The 19,710-nt window shown below is 34.5% G+C and overlaps 3 pseudogenes; 2 read left to right on the plus strand and 1 right to left on the minus strand.

Annotated features, from left to right (window-relative positions):
• Positions 1-7,833: 7,833 nt before the first annotated feature.
• Positions 7,834-9,400, minus strand: LOC132799942 (large ribosomal subunit protein uL2cz/uL2cy-like; annotated as a pseudogene).
• A 1,700-nt stretch (positions 9,401-11,100) lies between these two features.
• LOC132799943 (DNA-directed RNA polymerase subunit beta''-like) lies at positions 11,101-13,938 on the plus strand (annotated as a pseudogene).
• LOC125420209 (DNA-directed RNA polymerase subunit beta''-like) lies at positions 13,939-19,516 on the plus strand (annotated as a pseudogene).
• The last annotated feature ends 194 nt before the right edge of the window (positions 19,517-19,710 follow it).

Here is a 19,710-nt window from a genome sequence, read left to right on the forward strand (position 1 = left end):
ATCCATAAGTACCGGTGGAAGACCACGAAATTACCCGACCCCTTACATCTATAATAGTCACAATAATATTGTTGAAACTTGTTTGAACATGAATAACTCCCTTTGGTATTCTACGCTCATTTTTACATGAACCAATAAGTCTATTCTTACATGAACCAGTTCTTGGTATAGGTTTTGCCATACTTTATCATCTCATAAATATAAGTCAGAGTTATATGGATATGTCCATTTCATGTCAAAACAAATCCTTTATTTTTATTTCTATATCTGTACAACGGTTCCTTTAGATTTATAGAGTCTTTTTTTGTTTAGAAAGATTATCCTTGTCTTTGTTTATGTCTCGGGTTGGAAGAAATTACTATAATTCATCCCCGCCTACATATCAGTCGACATTTTTCATACATTTTATGCACAGAGGCTTTATTTTTATATTTATCATTCCGTAGCTTAGTTCTAACTTTCTTTATTGGAAGAAAATAAATTGCTTGAAATTTTTAACTTTGAATTTTATACTCCAAAAATGAACATTGAAATTGAAAAAACCATCTAATCATTAGAATCCTTTTTCGGAGTCCATAAACTATACATCTGCTAATCGAATCATGACGACTTATGATACGAACCTAGGACGACCTACTCCTAAACCCGTATTATGTTAGCCTAGATCTCAATTAAGTTCAAGTTCTAATGGAATGGACCTCAACCCCTAACCAACCTGTGGTTAGAAACCTTGCTATAATGTAGACGCCACAATAGGGGATGGAAAACCTATTGATAAATCAAGCTAAAACAACCAATTCTCTAATGGTGTTTTAGGTGTTCTCAAAGAACAAAGAGATAATTAATCTCACAAGTATTTTCTCAATCGAATCAAAATTGTATTCATATTGAAAAATAAGCTTTTAAATAGGCTTTGAAAGAAATAAAATAAACCCTAAAAATCCTAGGAAAAACTGGCCACACAATGAAGAGTTCTATGGTGGCCGAAATTCTCACTCCTTTCCTAATCTAAGTTTGATTAATTAATTCCTTTATATTAAATTAGGAATTAATTAATTTACAATGGAAAGAATAAAATAAAAACCTTCCTAAAGTTATTTTTCCAGAAAATAAATAAATAAAAGCCAAAACGTAATGGTAGTTTCCTAAAACAAAAAGTAAAAACAAATTAGGAAACTAAAAATGCTAGCCTTTTGATCAAGTTGACTTTGATCAATCTTTGACCTCTTTGAGCTTCAAATCAGCTTATAGATGCTTTTTAGGATGCCAAATAATCTGAATATGAAGTCCCACACGTTGCCCATGCTTGGAAAAATAAGAAAATGCTAATACAGTAAAATACAGTAAAGCCAGCAAGGAATACAGCAAATTCGCCCAAATTGTTGATGCTGTCCGTACAAGCCCTTTTTGATTGCATTTGAGGCTGATTTAACTTGATTCCATGACCTCTTAGGCATATGTATTGAACCCATAAAGCATTGGAACCATTTCATGCTTCCCGGACTCCAAAAATGTACCAAAACAATCACCCAGGTCCGTTTTGGCTTCTATTGCTTGTATGAGTAAAACAAGCCTTGGTTCTTTAGATATGGCCAAACCCTCTTGACTATGACTTATTCCTTGTATAAAGACAGAAAGATTGTCCTTGAACGTCTTGGCTAGGGCTCTAGTGATCGGTCCCACCTTCATCCGTAACGGATCGGCACCCCAGCGGGTTGTCGATTGTACGGGTTCGGGCGGATTCGCATCAACTTACTTTACTTTTGCTTCAATTTCCTCACCGTATACATATAAAAAAACTACTTATAATCATTCCTTAAACATATTCTAGAATCAGATTTTCATTATCTAAACGAATTCAGACTATACCATTAGGTAGTCATGCAATAATTCAACCTTTATGAATCCTTTTTTTCTTTCATTTTATGTCAAACTCCTTGAGCTATCAACTAATATGGGAGGGGTGATATTAGAAAACCGCCCTCTCTCTTTTTTTTTTCCCACAAATATGAAAGTTCTGCATATAATTCGCACATTAAAAGGATTACCATATATAACAAAAAAGTTCTCCACCAATTTCTTCTAATCGAAGCCCCTTTGTCTATCATTATACCCCGAGAAGTAGAAAGAATTACAAATCCCATTCTGCCTAAAATTCTAGGAATTTATTGATAGTTAGAATATATTCATAGACCGAGTTCACTGATCTATTTTAAATTTAAAATAGCTTTATATGGTCCTTTCCTATTCCTTCTATGTCGTATGGTTAAACCAAAAAATCCATGTTGTTTTCTTGATGTTTCCCCTTGTTTTCAATAAAACCTTCGCGTAAAAGGATTTTAACAATGTTTTTAGTAATGTTAGTAGATGGTATTCAAACTGTTCCTTTTTTATTCATGTCAGCATTTTGTATAGAGCTTATTATGTCATCTATAGTGTCTTTATTCATGATAAACTTAGATTATTGTTGTAGTTGAATTTGGATATAATCAACATGCTCTTTTTCTGTTTCTCTTTTTTTTTTTTTTTTAATTATGAATTCTTAAAGGCATATATGTGAGACACAACCAATCTACTACTAATAATAAATCTTCATTTACTAAATAATCTTAATCAATTTAAATTAAATACTCAGTTAAATATGATAACTATATTAATTATATTAATTTTGTTATGGTCTCTTCTTATAATACTTCAGGTGCTAATGAAACTATTTTAGCGAAATTTAACTGTCTTAATTCCATGGCGATAGCGCCAAAAATTTGAGTTCCTTTTCGATTTCCTTCTTGATCAATAACTACCACAGCATTGTCAACATATCATATGATCATACCATTCTCATGCTTGAGTTCTGATGCAAATTCGCCAGAACCCGCACAACCAATAACCCGCTGGGGTGCTAACCCGATACGCATGAAGACCGGACCGATCACTAGGGCTTAAGCTAAGAGATTTAAGGACAACCTTTCTGCCTTTATCTAGGGAGTAGTTCATTCATATGGGGGCTTGTTCATACCAAAGACCCAAGACCTATTTTGAGAATATAACTGGTGGAAGCCGATACAAACCTAGGTAGTGGTTTTGGTGCATTTATGGAGTCCGGACAGCATGAAATAGTTCCAATGCTTCATGGATCCAATATATATGTCTAAGAGGTCATGGAATCAAGCCAAGGCAGCTTCAAAGGCAACCAAAAAGGGGCTGTGTGCATGGCATGACAAATTGGGCGGTTTTGCTGTATTACCCGCTAACTTTACTGTATTTTACTGACTTGGCTTTTTCTCTTTCCTCCAAGCAAGGACAACATGTGGGGCTCCATGGAAATCCTTATTGGCATCCAAAAAAGCATATGGAAGCTGATTTGGAGCTTAGATTGGTCAAAGTCAACTTAGTCAAAAAGAAAGTATTTTAGTTTCTTAATTTGATTTCTACTTTTTGTTTTGGGAAATTATCTTTAGATTTTGGGTTTTATTTGTTTCTTTACCAGACAAATAAGTTTAGGAAATTTATTATTTTTATTATTTCTTTGTAAATTATTTAATTCCTAATTCAAAATGAAGGAACTAATTGATGTGATTCCGCCCGAGCCTGCTCAACCGATAACCCGCTGGGGTGCTGACCCGACACGGATGAAGACTAGGCCAATCACAAGAGCTCAAATTAGGAGATTTAATGACAAACTGGGAGCATTTATACAGGGGGTAATCAATCTCAATGGAGCTTGTCCATACTTGAAGATACAAAGCCTATTCTAAGCATCCAAGTGGTGGAAGCCGATACGGACCCAGGTAGCAGTTGTGGTGCAAATATGGACAAAGGGCAGCATGAAATGGTTCCAAGTATTTATGGATTCAATACATATGTGTAAGAGGATATGGAATCAAGTCAAGCCAGCTTCAAAGGCATTCAAAAAGGCATTGTACGGACAGCTTCAAATTTGGTCTTTTTTTTACTGTATTTTGTGCTAGCTTTACTGTATTTTGCTGAGTTGGGTTTTTCTTCCTCTTCCAAGCATGGGCAACGTGTGGGACTTCATATTCAGCTTATGTTACATCCTAAAAGGCATATTGAAGCTGCTTTGGAGCTCAATTTGGTCAAAGATTGGTCAAAGTCAACTTAGTCAAAAAGCTAGTATTATAGTTTCCTAATTTGATTCTACTTTTTGTTTTAGGAAATTATCATTACTTTTTACTTTTTATTTATTTATTTTCTGGAACAATAAGCTTAGGAAAGTTATTATTTTATTATTTTCATTGTAAATTAATTAATTCCTAATTCAAAATAAAAAAAATTAATTAAGCCAAATTAAATTAGGAAAGGAGTGAGAATTTCGGCCACCATAGGAAACTACTTTGTATGGCCGATTTTCCCTTTGTTTTTAGGGTTTTATTTCATGGCTTTGTAGCCTATTTAAAGGCTTATTTTTCAATAAAAAAAAGTTTGAATTTTATACAGAAAATTATTTGTGAGATTGAATTCTCTTTGTTCTTTTGAACACCTAAAACACTATTAGAGAGTAAGTGTTTTAGTTTGATTTATCAATAGGACTTCCATCATCTATTGTGGCATCTTCATTATATACCAAGGTTTCTAATCATAGGTTGGTTAGGGGTCAAAGTGACCATTAGAACTTGAACATAATTAGATCAAGACTAATATAATACGGGTTTAAAAGCAGGTCATCCTAGGTTCGTATCACTAATTAATTAAAATTAGATTAGGAAAGGAGAGAGAAAATTTGGTCACATTAGGAAACAACAAGCATGGCCAGTTTTCCCTCTCTTTTTTAGGGTTTTATTTTGTTTTCTATTAGCCTATAAAAGGGCTTATTTTTTAGGGAGAACACACCATTAATAATATTGAGAATTTATTTTGTGAGATTGAATCTCGCTTTGTTCTTTTGAACACCTAAAACACCTTTAGTGAATGAGTGTTTTAGTTTGACTTATCAATAGGCCTTCCATCACCTATTGTGGCATCTTAATTATATACTAACGTTTCTAATCACAGGTTAGTTAGGGGTCAAGGTGACTATTAGAACTTGAACATAATTAGATTTGGGCTAATATAATACAGGTTTAAGCACAGGTCGTCCTAGGTTCATATCAAGCTCTTTACAAGTACGTACAATTATAGGTCTGATCACTCCTGGTCATTCTGGAGGTGTATTTGGTACTGCTTCCTTGATTATAGCACCAATAACTTCATCAATATGAGCATATCACAGATTACTAGCTTCTATGATTCGAATACACATTAATTCTTGAGCTATGCTGTTATCCACTACATTCAAATGGCTTTGGGGTAGAATCATTTTTTTATCTGTTTTTCAATTAAGATAAAGGGCGAAGTAAAAAAATTAAAAAAGAAATGTTGTTTATTCAAAACAAAAAAGGAAACCTGCAATTGTTTTTTTTTTTCCATCTAAAAAACATTTTCTTTTGGTTTTACGTTCCTATACCGAAATAATGAATTGAGTTCGTAGAGGCATTTTTGATGCCGCTAGTGAAATAGCCCTTCTAGCTATATTTTGTGCTACTCCACTCATTTCATAAAGTATTCTACCAGGTTTGACGATAGCTACCCAATATTTGGGAGATCCTTTCCCCGAACCCATGCGGGTCTCTATAGGCCTTATTGTAACTGGTTTTTCTGGAAATACACATACCCATACTTTCCCACCGCGGTGGACATTTCGTGTCATTGCTCATCGACTGGCTTCATTTTGTTGAGATGCAATCCAAGCTGGTTCAAGCGCTTGAAGAGCATATCTATCATAGAAAATACGATGACCTAGATAAGATATTCCTTTCATTCTTCCTCTATGATGTTTAAGGAATCTGGTTATTTTGGGGTTATAGTTGATGGTTATTTATTAATTCCATCTCTACTACAGAACTGGACATGAAAGTTTCTTCTCATCTAGCTCCTCGTGACTAAAATGATTAAAAAATAATATCTATGTAGTTATATTTATATTTATGTATTTAATGAATAATATACTGAAAAAATATATTGATTCATGAGATTTTTTGAAATTTCATCTAATTTATTAGAAATTTGTATATCTTATTTTGATATATAACTAAACATGGATTTGATTTATAGAGAATTTTTATTTAAAGATACATTTAGAGATAATAGTATAGATAAAGTCATTTTGTTATAAGGTTATAACGAATCTTTGTTTTGTTTTACTTTTTATTATCATATCAGATCGACTAAAATATAGAAATCCAATAGAATCAAAATTTTCGTGGGCGGATATTTACTCTTTAAATATTCAGTTGTAGGATTAGTCTATAACATGACCTTTCAGAATAAATGAATTGGTTTCTGGTTCGTTCCGCCATCCTACCCAATGAATCATTAAGATTCGTTTTCAATAGAATCTTATGTATTCACAGGTTCTATCATTCCCATCTGATGTGATTCCGCCCGAGCCCGCTCCACCGATAACCCGCTGTGGTCCTGACTCGACACGGATGAAGACTAGGCCAATCACAAGAGCTCAAATTAAGAGATTTAAGGACAACCTGGGAGTATTTATACAAGGTGTAATCAATCTCAATATAGTTTGTCAATACTTGAAGATACAAAGCCTATTCTAAGCATCCAAGTGGTGGAAGCCGATACGGACCCGGGTGACGATTTGATACATTTTTGGAGGCCGGGAAGTATGAAATGGTTCCAATGCTTTATGGGTTCAATACATATGCCTAAGAGGTCATGGAATCAAGTAAAAGCAGCCTCAAATGCAATCAAAAAGGGCTTGTACGGACAGCATCAACAATTTGGCCGAATTTGCTGTATTGCTTGCTGGCTTTACTGTATTTTACTGTATTAGCCTTTTCTTATTTTTCCAAGCATGGGCAACGTGTGGGACTTCATATTCAGTTTATTTGTTTTTTTTATTATAAAAAAATGTTGTCATTTGACCTTAAAATTCTTCAAGATAATTTTGTTCTTTAAATAGTATGTATAATAATGTATAGCTGTATGTTTCAGTACAATAGTTATATGACAAGTGGGTTGTTTTATTGGATAACCTCATCCCCGAGCTTGAGGTTTTAGTTTTTTCATAGTAATGCCTTCGTTGACTTCCGCTGTACTAATTTTTAGCTTTGTTTTGGTGAAACCTCTATTGTGATTAGCATGTGCTGCTGCAAAAGAAACCAATTTTAAAATGGGGGAACATGCTCGATAGGGCATGAGTTCAAGTATCAGAAGTGTTTCTTCATAAGAATGCCCATGAATATGATCAATTACTCTTTGTACTTTATGAGTAGACTTATCTATAAATTCACGTATAGTGTATTCTTCTATATATCGGTCCATCTTTTTTTTCTTTCTCATAAGGTTTACCTCTCACTAATGAACAATAAGTATCTATATTCACTTTTTGTATTTATTAAAAAATTATTAACGACGAGATCTGTTATCATTTTTTGCATGTCCTCGAAAACTTAGAGTAGGTGAAAATTCTCACAATTTATGTCCTACCATACAATCTTTTATATAAATTGGCAAATGCTCCTTTCCATTATGGATAGCAATAGTATGCCCGATCATTGCCGGTATAATGGTAGACACTCAAGGCCAAGTGACCATTATTTCTTTTTATGCTTTTGTGTTAAGCGTATTTATTTTTCTTAATAAATGATTTGCTACAAAAGGATTTTTTTTTTAGTGAACATGTCACAATTAATTACTCCTTTTTTTTTTTTTTTTGTAAAGACGAAGAAATAGATTCTATTTACTACAACGCCGAAGAATCAAATTATCACTATAGTTATTCCATTTTCTACTTCTTCTTCCAAGTGCAGGATTACCCTAAGGGGTTGTGGGTTTTTTTTTACCAACTGGGGCCCTCCCTTCACCACCCCCATGGGGATGGTCTACAGGGTTCATAACTACTCCTCTTACAATAGGACGCTTATCTAGCTAACATTTCGATCCAGCTCTACCCAAACGTTTCTAGTTCACCCCAACATTCCCCACTTGTCTGACTGTTGCTAAGCAGTTTTTGGGTATCAAATGGACCTCCCCAAATGGTAATTTTAATGTGGCCGATTTCCTAAATTTTGCAATCAGTTTCGCTACAGCACTTGCTACTCTAGCTGATTGTCCACCCTTTCCAATTGTGATTTCTATGTTATGTATGGCCGTGCCTAAGGGCATATCGGTTGAAGTAGATTCTTCTTTTTGATCAATCAAAACCTCTTCCTAAATTGTACAAGTTCTTCCAAAGCATATGGCTTTCTAGATGTAGATGATGATATCTATACAGATGGATCTTATATATATTGTATAATTCTTATATATACCATATAATGAAGCACCACATGAATGGATATATAGGAATCAAAATCTGCGGAATCGCTCATGTTATGATCTTCTACATCCTAGGTCTTCCTGTTCCTTCATCTGGCTTATGTTCTTCATGTAGCATTAAAACCGAATGACTCTATGAAATTACATTGATACATCAACATATTACGGGTAACGTAGGAGACATCTCTATTTTTCCCCCCGGGAATCCTTAGAATCACCATTGCTAAGCTTTCAATTTGCCTCTGACCATCAAATGAAATGTGAATAACCTGTCCTCCTTTCTTTGAAACAAAGGGCACTTATGATTCTTTCGATGCTTGTAACAATTTTTTCTTCTCTATATTACTATATATCTAGAATCAATAATTTTATATGAGGAACTACTGAACTCAATCACTTGCTGCCGTTACTATTTAGTTTTCTGTTGAAGTCTATCCTGTAGAGGCATTCAAATTGGATTAATGATTGATTTCTAGGTTTCATCGTAAACCTAATTGATTACTTCCAATTATGTAAATCAATATTTCAAACCGCGCTTAAAGGTAGGGCATTTCCCATTTTTATATGAACTTCTGTACCAGAAACAATGGGATCTTCAATTATAGCCCCTCTAGGATGTAAAATATATCTTTTCTCATCATCCCCATAGTGTATGAGACAAATGTATGCATTTCAATTAGGATCGTATTCTATAGTTATGATTCTACCATATATGTCTTTTTCATTCCGTCAAAAATCGATTTTACAATATAAATTCTTAGGACCTCCCCCTCTATGCCCTGCGGTAATGATTCCTCTAGCATTATGACCTTGACCACAATGATGCTAACCATAAACCAAATTATTTCGTGGCTTGGATTTCACTTGACCGTCTATGGCTCCTTTGCATGTGCTCGGGGTAGAATAAATGTATCGCCATGCTATTAAGTATTTAAGTTATTTTCTTTCTAACAAGTGGAATAGAATAACCCAGTTGAAGTGTAATGATCATACATCTGTAATGCGTTATATATCCCATAATAAGTCCCATTCTTCTACCCTTTCCCAGGAGTCGATGACTATTCATAACTATTACCTTGATACCAAATAATAGTTTGACCCAATACTAATTTTTGTCATAGTTGATCCTGATTCGACATTTGAAGTATATTGATTTTTCAACAATAATCAAATACTTTTGTATGTAAATACTGGATATTTGATTCCATCCATAAATCTATTTTCTTCCTTATGAGTTCTAGTCTCAATAAGAATGCTAGTTCTTACTATTCATATGTTATGATATGAATATGCCACATCAATTCATTATGTATGGATGATGAGATTCCATTGATACAGAGCCAATTCCAATAGACTTATTTTATTGGAGGGTCCCATTGGTGTGCATTCGGTCGAAATTGAACCTACGAATTCGCCAATTATGAGTTGGGTAATTTAACCATTCAGCCATGGATGCTTAGCGGGGATCCTCGTACATGGTGAATAACCAAATTCCAATTCAAATGAAATCTTTAGGATAAATCAATGCAATTTAGGAGGACTCAATGAAAGGACATACCTTCAAATCCTGGATTTTCGAATTAAGAGAGATATTGAGAGAGATCAAGAATTCTCACGATTTCTTAGATTCATCGACCCAATTCAATTCAGTGGGATCTTTCATTCACATTTTTTTCAATCAAGAACGTTTCATAAAGTCTTGGACTCCCGAAATTAGAGTATCCTACTTTCGCACAATTCACGTTTACAGGGTTCAACAAGCAATCAATATTTCACGATCAAAGGTGTACTACTATTTGTAGCAGTGGTCCTTATATATCGTATTAACAATTGAAAGATGGTCAAAAGAAAAAATTTCTATTTGACAGGGCCTCATCCTATACCTGTGAACTTTGTTGGACCCAAAACGGATACATTGCAAGAATCTTTTAGGTCTTCCAATATCAATAGGTTGATTGTTTCACTCCTGTATCTTCCAAAAGGAAAAACGATCTCTAGGAGCTATTTCTTGGATCCGAAAGAAAGTACTTAGGTTCTCCTAATAACTAAAAAGTGTATCATGCCTGAATCTAACTGGGGTTCATGGTGGTGGAGGAATTGGATCGGGAAAAAAAAGGATTCTAGTTGTAAGATATCTAATGAAACTGTCGCTGGAATTGAGATCTCATTCAAAAAGGAAGATAGAAAATATCTGGAGCTTCTTTTTGTATATTCTATAGATGATCCGATCCACAAGGACCATGACTGGGATTGTTTGATTGTCTTTCTCTGAGGAAGAGGTGAAACCCCATTTTTGTAATTCCTATGATGTAATTGGAGCTTATCGGTAGAAAAGAATCCATTTAGATAGTCCTTTATGGCTCTGGTGGCAACTAGATCAATGTGTTATTACTTCAACGGAAGCTCCCCTTGAAGTTCATTATGAACCTTTGGGTACTTATCATGAGATTTATGGGCCCTATCTAATAGTAAGAAGCATAAAAAAAGGAATTTTTTGTATATACGCTCGAACCATTGTTGGCCATATTTCTCTTTATCGAGAAAACAAAGAAGCTATACAAGGATTTTGCCTAGCTTGCTCATATGATACCAATAATATGGTATCTAAGCTAAGTAATTCTATGACACCAGTGTCAATTCAGGTCTCCCCGTGTGAATTCAGGTCTCCCCGGTTCAAGTAGGACCATAGTTCCTGAATTTCTACGGAAAAAAGGAAGTTTTCTAATCATTGACTCAAACCCATTGGCGAACCCCACTCAGCGGAATATGGAGGTACTTATGGCAGAATGGGCTATTCTGGCCTTTCACAATAAAGTGATAGATGGAACTACCATTAAATGGCTTATTAGTAGATTAATAGACCACTTTGGAATGCCATATACATCACACATCCTAGATCAAGTAAAGACTCTAGGATTACATCCATTTCGTTAGGAATTGATGATCTTTTAACAACACCTTCTAAGGGATGGCTAGTCCAAGATGCTGAACAACAAGGTTTGATTTTTAAAAAACACTATCTTTATGGGAATGTACACACGGTGGAAAAATTACGACAATCTATTGAGATATGGTATGCTACAAGTGACTATTTACAACAAGAAAAATGAATCCTAAGTTTAGGATGATTGGCCCTTTTAATCCAATCCATATAATGTCCTTTTCGGTGGCTAGAGGAAATGTATCTCAAGTACCAATTAGTAGGTATGAGAGGTTTAATGTCGGATCCATAAGGATATATGATTGATTTACCTATCCAGACCAATTTATGTGAAGGACTTTCTTTAACAGAACATAACATTTCTTGTTATAAAGTCCGCAAAGGAGTTGTGGATACTATTGTACGAACATCGAATGCTGACTATCTTACACGCAGACTTTTTGAAGCAATTCCACACATTACTGTACATAGAACAGATTGTGGCATCGCCCAAGGTATTTTTATGAGTCCTTCCAATGGGATGATGCCGGAAAGAATTTTTATCCATGCATTGATTGGTCGTGTATTAACATACGATATATATATATAGGCCCTCGATGTATTACCATCGTAAATCAAGATATTGGGATTGGACTTTTCAATCGATAACCTTTCAAATACAACCAACATCTATCCAAACTCCTTTTGCATGTAAGAGCATGTCTTGGATCTACCGATTATGTTATGGTCAAAGCCCTACTCATGGCGACCTAGTCGAATTGGGAGAAGTTATAGGTATTATTGCTAGTCAATCTATTAGGGAACTAGGCACTCAACTAACATTAAAAACTTTTCATATAGGTAAGGTATTCACAAGGGGTATTGCAGAACATGTACAAGCCCCTTCTAATGGAAAAATAAAATTCAATGAGGATTTGGTGCATCCTACAAGTACACATCATAGGCATCTCGCTTTTCTATGTTATATAGACGTGTATATAACCAAAAAGTTTTATTTTAGTTCCAAATGATCAATATGTAGAATCCAAACAAGTTATTGCTAAAATTCCCATGGGAACATACACTTTAAATTTTAAAGAAAATATTCAAAAAAATATTTATTCTGACTCAGAAAGAGAAATGCACTGGAGTACTAATGTATACCATGCACCAGAATTTACATATAGTAATGTCCATCTCTTACCGAAAAGAAGTCATTTATGGATATTGTCAGGAGTTCGTGCCGATCCAGTGTTGTCCCCCTTTCACTCCACAAAGATCAAGATCAAACAAATGTTCATTTTATTTCTATTGAAGGAAAAATATTTTCTAGCCTTTTAGGAAATCAAATAAATAATGATCAAGTAAAACACAAATTCTTTAGTTTGGGTCTTTCTGGTAAAAAAGAAAGTATCATTTCTGATTATTCAGAAATTAATCAAATCGTATATAAAGGTCATTGTAATTTCATATTTCCTTCTATTCTACATAAGAATTCTGATTTATTTTTATTGGCAAAGAGAGGATGAAATAGATTCATTATTCCATTCCAGTGGATTCAAAAATGAGAGAAAGAACTATTGCCTCATCTCACTATTTCGATTGAAATATTGATAAATGGTATTTTTTGTAGAAATATATTGTTGCTTATATTGATGATCCTCAATACAGAAGAAAATTTTAGGAATTACTAAATATGGGATGATAGGGATGTATTCAATCCTAAAAAAAAAATAGGATTTGCTTGAGTATCAAGGAGTCAAAGAATTTAAGCCAAAATACCACATGGAAGTAAATCGATTTTTTTTTCATTCCCGAGGAAGTGCATATTTTACCCGAATCTTCTTCCATAATTGTATGGAACAATAATATCTTTGGAGTAGATACATGAATCACTTTAAATATAAGAAGTTGAGTAGGCATATTGGTATGAGTGGAGACAGGAAAAAAAAAGATTGAACTTAAAATCTTTTATGGAGATATCCATTTTGCTGTACAGATGGATAAGATATTTCGACACAATGGCATCTTGATACCGCCTGGAATGATTAAAAAAAATGTAAGAAATCAAAAAAATTGAAAAATTGGATCTGTGTCCAATGGATCATACCTACAAAGAAAAAATATGTTATTCTGGTTCGGCACGTAATCATATATGAAATAGCCAACGGTATAAATTTAGAAACACTTTTCCCCTGGGACCCATTGCATGAAAGTGATAATCTAGAACCTAGAGCTGTAAATTATATTCTTTATGGAAACGGCAAACCAATTTGGGGAATTTCTAGCACAAGCATATTCAATTAGTTTGGACTTGTTTAGTGTTGAACTGGGACCAAGATAAAAAAACTTCTTCTATTGAAGAGGCCAATGCTTCCTTTGTTAAAGTAAGGACAAATGGTCTGATTTGAGATTTCTTAAGATCAACTTAATGAAATCCCATATTTCGTATATCAGAAAAACGAATGATCTGTTAGATTCATGATTGATCTCTGATGATAGGTCAAACTATACCAATCCATTTTATTATATTTATTCCAAGGAAAGGATTCAACAATAACAAAAATCAAGGAACTATTTGTACATTGTTGAATAAAAGTAAGGAATCTCAGTCTTTGATAATTTTGCCATCGATTAATTGTTTTCAAATGGAACAGCCTCTTAAATTGACAATTACATTTTAAAAAGGGCCATACCTAAAATCGAGCAAAGTTATAAATGTTCAAATTGACTCTGTAATAATAAGATCGGCGAGCCTTATTTGGCCACTCCAGGAGCAACTGTTCATGGACATTATGGAGAAATACTTTGCAAAGGAGATGATACGAACCTAGGACGACCTGCTCGTAAACTCGTATTATATTAGCCCAGATCTTTAATTAAGTTCAAGTTCTAATGGAATGACCTCAACCCCTAACCAACCTGTGGTTAGAAACCTTGGTAGAATGTAGATGCCACAGTAGGGGATGGAAAACCTATTGATAAGTCATGCTAAAACAACCAATTCTCTAATGGTGTTTTAGGTGTTCACAAAGAACAAAGGGATAATTAATCTCACAAGTATTTTCTTAATCAAATCAATGTTTTTTTCATATTGAAAAATAAGCCTTTAAATAGGCTAAGATTACAAAGAAAAAAACCCTAAAAAATTAATTCAAAACCGGACTCCTATAGGAATTAGGAAACTTGATTGAATTCTAATATATCCTAAATTAAGTTTCCTAAACTAAATTTGATTAATTAATTCCTTTATTTTGAATTAGGAATTAATTAATTTACAATGGAAATAATAAAATAAAAACCTTGCTAAAGTTATTTATCCAGAAAATAAATAAATAAAAACCTAAAAGTAATGGTAGTTTCCTAAAACAAAAAGTAAAAACAAATTAGGAAACTAAAAATGCTAGCTTTTTTATCAAGTCGAATTTGATCAATCTTTGACCTCTTTGAGCTTCAAATCAGCTTCTAGATGCTTTTTAGGATGCCAAATAAGTTGAGCTTGGTTTCAAGGAGAGTACTTGCTGTCTACAAAGTTGAAGAGCAGATACAAAGAGAAAACATCTTCCACACTCGCTTCGAAATACAAGGTAAAATTTGTAGCATGATTATAGATAGTGGGAGTTGTACTAATGTGATAAGTAATCTTGTAGTTGATAAATTAGGCTTGAAAACAATAAAACATCCTGAACCTTATAGATTACAATGGCTTAATGATAGTGGTGAGATGAAAGTAAACAAACAAGCCAAAGTAAAATTTAATATAGGTAGATATGAGGATGTAGTTTTATGTGATATTGTACCCATGATTGCTGGACATATACTATTAGGTAGACCATGGCAATTTGATAAAGATGCTACTCATTTTCGTCGAGAAAATAGTATTGTTTTTAGGTTTAAAGGGAAGAAGGTCAAGCTGGAACCATTATCTCCTAAAGAGGTTTACAAAGACCAATTACAAATGCAACAAAGGAGAGAAGCCGGAAAGCTTAAGGAAAAAGCAAGTATGGCACCAACGGCTTCACCGTCCTTTCAAGAAGGTAAGATTGAGGTTGCTGACCAAGGTAAGGTTTCTAAGGTTCATATTGAGTGGAAAGATCAAGGGAAAACCGAAAAAGAGGGAAAAGGAAGTGGCAAACCCGCGAGGTTGGAGAAGGAAGAGGAATCCGAAGGTTTGCGCCAATCCAAGGGAAAAAAAGAAAAAGAAAGAAAGGAAAGGTTAAGTAGCAATTTTTATTTGAGTTTAGGGGATATTAATAAGGTTATTGAGTGTAAGAAACCTTGCTGGTCATGCTTTACAAAGAAAATTATTTTAATGATCAAACTAACTTTGAAGAACTTGAATTGCCAAGTTCAATGATTTCTCTTTTGAAGGAATTTGGAGATGTCTTCCCAAATGAGATTCCAAGTGGACTACCACCTATTCGAGGGATAGAACATCAAATTGACTTTGCTCCAGGGGCTGCCATACCAAATAGACCAGCTTATAGGAGCAATCCTGAAGAAACAAAGGAGCTGCCAAAACAGGTAAGTGATTTGCTTGATAAAGGATACATTCGTGAGAGTTTAATTCCATGTGCTGTTCCTGTTTTGTTGGTACCTAAAAAGGATGGTTCTTGGAGAATGTGTGTTGATTGTAGGGATATAAATAACATTACCATCAAATATAGACATCCCATTCCTAGATTAGATGATATGCTTGATGAGTTGCATGGTGCTTGCATGTTTACAAAAATTGATGTTAGGAGTGGTTATCACCAAATTAGGATGAAAGAAGGTGATGAATGGAAAACTGCATTCAAAACCAAATATAGACTGTATGAATGGTTAGTTATGGCTTTTGGATTATCCAATGCACCTAGTACTTTCATGAGGCTTATGAATCATGTAATGCGTCCATTTATTGGAAAATTTGTGATTGTTTATTTTGATGACATTCTAATATATAGCCGAAATTTGGATGACCATGTGGATCAACTTTGGCAAGTTTTGCAAGTTCTTAGAAAGGAAAGATTGTTTGCTAACATTAAAAAATGTGAATTTTACAAAGAAGAGCTTGTGTTTCTAGGTTTTGTAGTAAGTGCTACAGGAATCAAAGTTGACCAAGCTAAGGTGAAAGCAATTCAAAAGTGGCCGGTTCCTACTTCTATCACCCAAGTGAGGAGCTTTCATGGCTTGGCAAGCTTTTACAGAAGATTTGTCAAGGATTTTAGTACCATAGCAGCACCATTGAATGAAGTTGTTAAGAAGAATGTTGGTTTCAAATGGGGGGAAGTACAAGAAAAATCTTTTAATTTGTTGAAAGAAAATTTGTGTAATGCACCTTTATTAGTTTTGCCAAATTTGTCTAAGACTTTTGAAATTGAGTGTGATGCTTCGGGTGTAGATATTGGAGCTGTCTTAATGCAAGAAGGAAGACCCATAGCCTACTTTAGTGAACAATTAAGTGGAGCTGCCCTAAACTACCCGACTTATGACAAGGAGATGTATGCTTTGGTGAGGGCTTTGGAGACGTGGTTGCATTATCTCATGCCAAAGGAGTTTGTGATTCATACAGATCATGAGTCTTTGAAGCATATCAAGGGTCAATGATAGCTCAACCGAAGGCATGCTAAGTGGATTGAATTTATTGAAACATTTCCATATGTGATCCACTACAAAAAAGGTAAGGAAAATGTGGTTGTTGATGCATTATCCCGAAGGTATGTGCTCTTTTCTACCTTAAATGCTAGATTGCTTGGATTTAAACAAGTGAAAGAACTTTATGAGCATGATAGTGACTTTGGAGAAATTTTTAGAACCTGTTTGAAACATGGATTTGATAAATTTTACATATTTGAGGGATATTTGTTTAAGGAAAACAAACTTCGTGTGCCTAATTGTAGTATTAGGGAATTATTGGTTCGGGAAGGACATGGGGGTGGTTTAATGGTCCATTTTGGTGTTTTAAAAACTTTATCCTTGCTGCAAGAACATTTTTATTAGCCTAACATGAGGAGAGATGTTGAGAGAATTTGTGAAAGATGTTTGAAGTGCCGAAAAACAAAATCAACATTGAAACCGCATGGATTGTATAAGCCTTTGCCGATCCCTACCTATCCTTGGGTAGATTTGTCTATGGATTTTATTCTTGGGTTGCCTAGGTCAAGGACAGGTAAGGATTCAATATTTGTTGTAGCAGATAGGTTTTCTAAAATGGCACATTTTATTGCATGTAACAAAACTGATGATGCATCCAATATTGCTAATTTATTTTTCAAGGAAATTGTGAGATTGCATGGAATGCCAAGAACTATTGTGTCGGATAGGGATGCTAAGTTCTTAAGCTATTTTTGGAAAGCATTGTGGGCTAAATTAGGTGATAAGCTTTTATTTTCAACTACTTGTCATCCACAAACTGATGGACAAACCGAAGTAGTAAATAGAACCTTGTCTGCATTGTTGAGAGCATTAATTAGTAGAAATTTAAGGACTTAAGAAGAATGTTTGCCACATGTTGAATTTGCATATAATAGGTCTTTACATTCAGCAACTAAATTTACTCCATTTGAAATTGTTTATGGTTTTAATCCTTTGACTCCATTAGATTTAACACCTTTGCTTTTAAGTGAGCGTGCTAATCTAGATGGAAAATAAAAAGCTGATTTTGTAAAGCAGATTCATGAGAAGACACGCGCAAACATTGAGAGGAGGACCGAGCAATATGCAAGGGTGGCTAATCAAGGCCGAAAATCAATGGTGTTTGAACCTGGAGATTGGGTGTGGCTGTATTTAAGGAAAGAAAGATTTCTCGAACAAAGGAAATCAAAACTCATGTCGAGGGGTGATGGACCTTTTCAAGTTTTGGAGAGGATAAACGACAATTCCTACAAACTTGATCTATCGGGTGAGTATAGTGTTAGTGCCACCTTTAATGTTGCTGATTTATCTCCTTTTGCTGCAGGTGATGACTTCGATTTGAGGACAAATCCTTTTCAACAGGAGGGGACAGGATGCCAAATAAGCTGAATATGAAGTCCCACACGTTGCCCATGCTTGGAAAAATAAGAAAAGGCTAATGCAGTAAAATACAGTAAAGCCAGCAAGCAATACAGCAAATTCGCCCAAATTGTTGATGCTGTCCGTACAAGCCCTTTTTGATTGCATTTGAGGCTGCTTTTAACTTGATTCCATGACCTCTTAGGCATATGTATTGAACCCATAAATCATTGGAACCATTTTATGCTTCCCGAACTCCAAAAATGTACCAAAACCGTTACCCGGGTCCGTATCGGCTTCTATTGCTTGTATGAGTAAAACAGGCCTTGGTTCTTTAGATATGGCCAACCCATCTTGACTATGACTTATTCCTTGTATGAAGACAGCAAGGTTGTCCTTGAAATTCTTGGCTTGGGCCCTAGTGATCGGTCCCACCTTCATTTGTATTGGGTCAGCACCTCAGCGGGTTGTCGGTCGAACAGTCTCGGGTGGATTCACATTAGGAGACACATTAGTTACATTTATATATGAAAAATCAAGATCTGGTGATATAACACAGGGTCTTCCAAAAGAGGAACAAGTGTTAGAAGTGCATTCGATTGATTCAATATCGATGAACCTAGAAAAGAGGGTTGAAAGCTGGAACGAACATATAACAAGAGTTCTTAGAATTCCTTGGGGATTCTTGATTGGTGCTGAGCTAACTATAGTGCAAAGTCATATCTCTTTGGTTAATAAGATCAAAAAGGTTTATTGATCCCGGGGGTGCAGATCCATAATAGACATATAGAAATTATTATCAAATAACATCAAAAGTGCTGATTTCAGAATATGGAATATCTAATGTTTTTTCACCGGGAGAACTAATTGGATTGTTGAGAGCATAATGAACAGGTTGTGCTTTAGAAGAAGTGATGTGTTACAGAGCCATATTATTAGTAATAATGAAAGCGTCTTTAAATTCTCATAGTTTCACATCCGAAGTGAGTTTTCAAGAAACTGCTCGCGTTTTAGCAAAGCTGCTCTACGTGGTCGTATCGATTGGTTGAATGGTTTGAAAGAGAATGTTTTTCTAGGGGGGATGATACCCTTGGGACCGAATTCAAAAGATTAGTGCATCGTTCAAGGCAACATCACAACATTCCTTTGGAAATGGAAAAGAAGAATTTATTCAAGTGGGAAATGAATGACATTTTGTTGGACCACAGAGAATTATTTGATTTTTGTATTTCAAAGAATTTACATGATATATCAGAACAATAATTTCTAGGATTTGATGGTTCCTAAAAGAAAATTCATCCTTTTTTCTATTTGTGTTGTGGTCGTTTAATTTGGTAATAGAAATAAAGATAATATCGAATAGAAAGAAATGAATGGTCTGGATCGTGTATCAATGTCCAATCTTCGATAGAAGAGAAGGTTCCGTTGGAACAATTATTTATTTCTAACTTCTCTTTTTTTTTTTTCAACGAAAAAATAAA

This window comes from Ziziphus jujuba, chromosome 11 (genome assembly GCF_031755915.1).
Source record: "Ziziphus jujuba cultivar Dongzao chromosome 11, ASM3175591v1".
In the NCBI taxonomy this organism is placed as follows: domain Eukaryota; kingdom Viridiplantae; phylum Streptophyta; class Magnoliopsida; order Rosales; family Rhamnaceae; genus Ziziphus; species Ziziphus jujuba.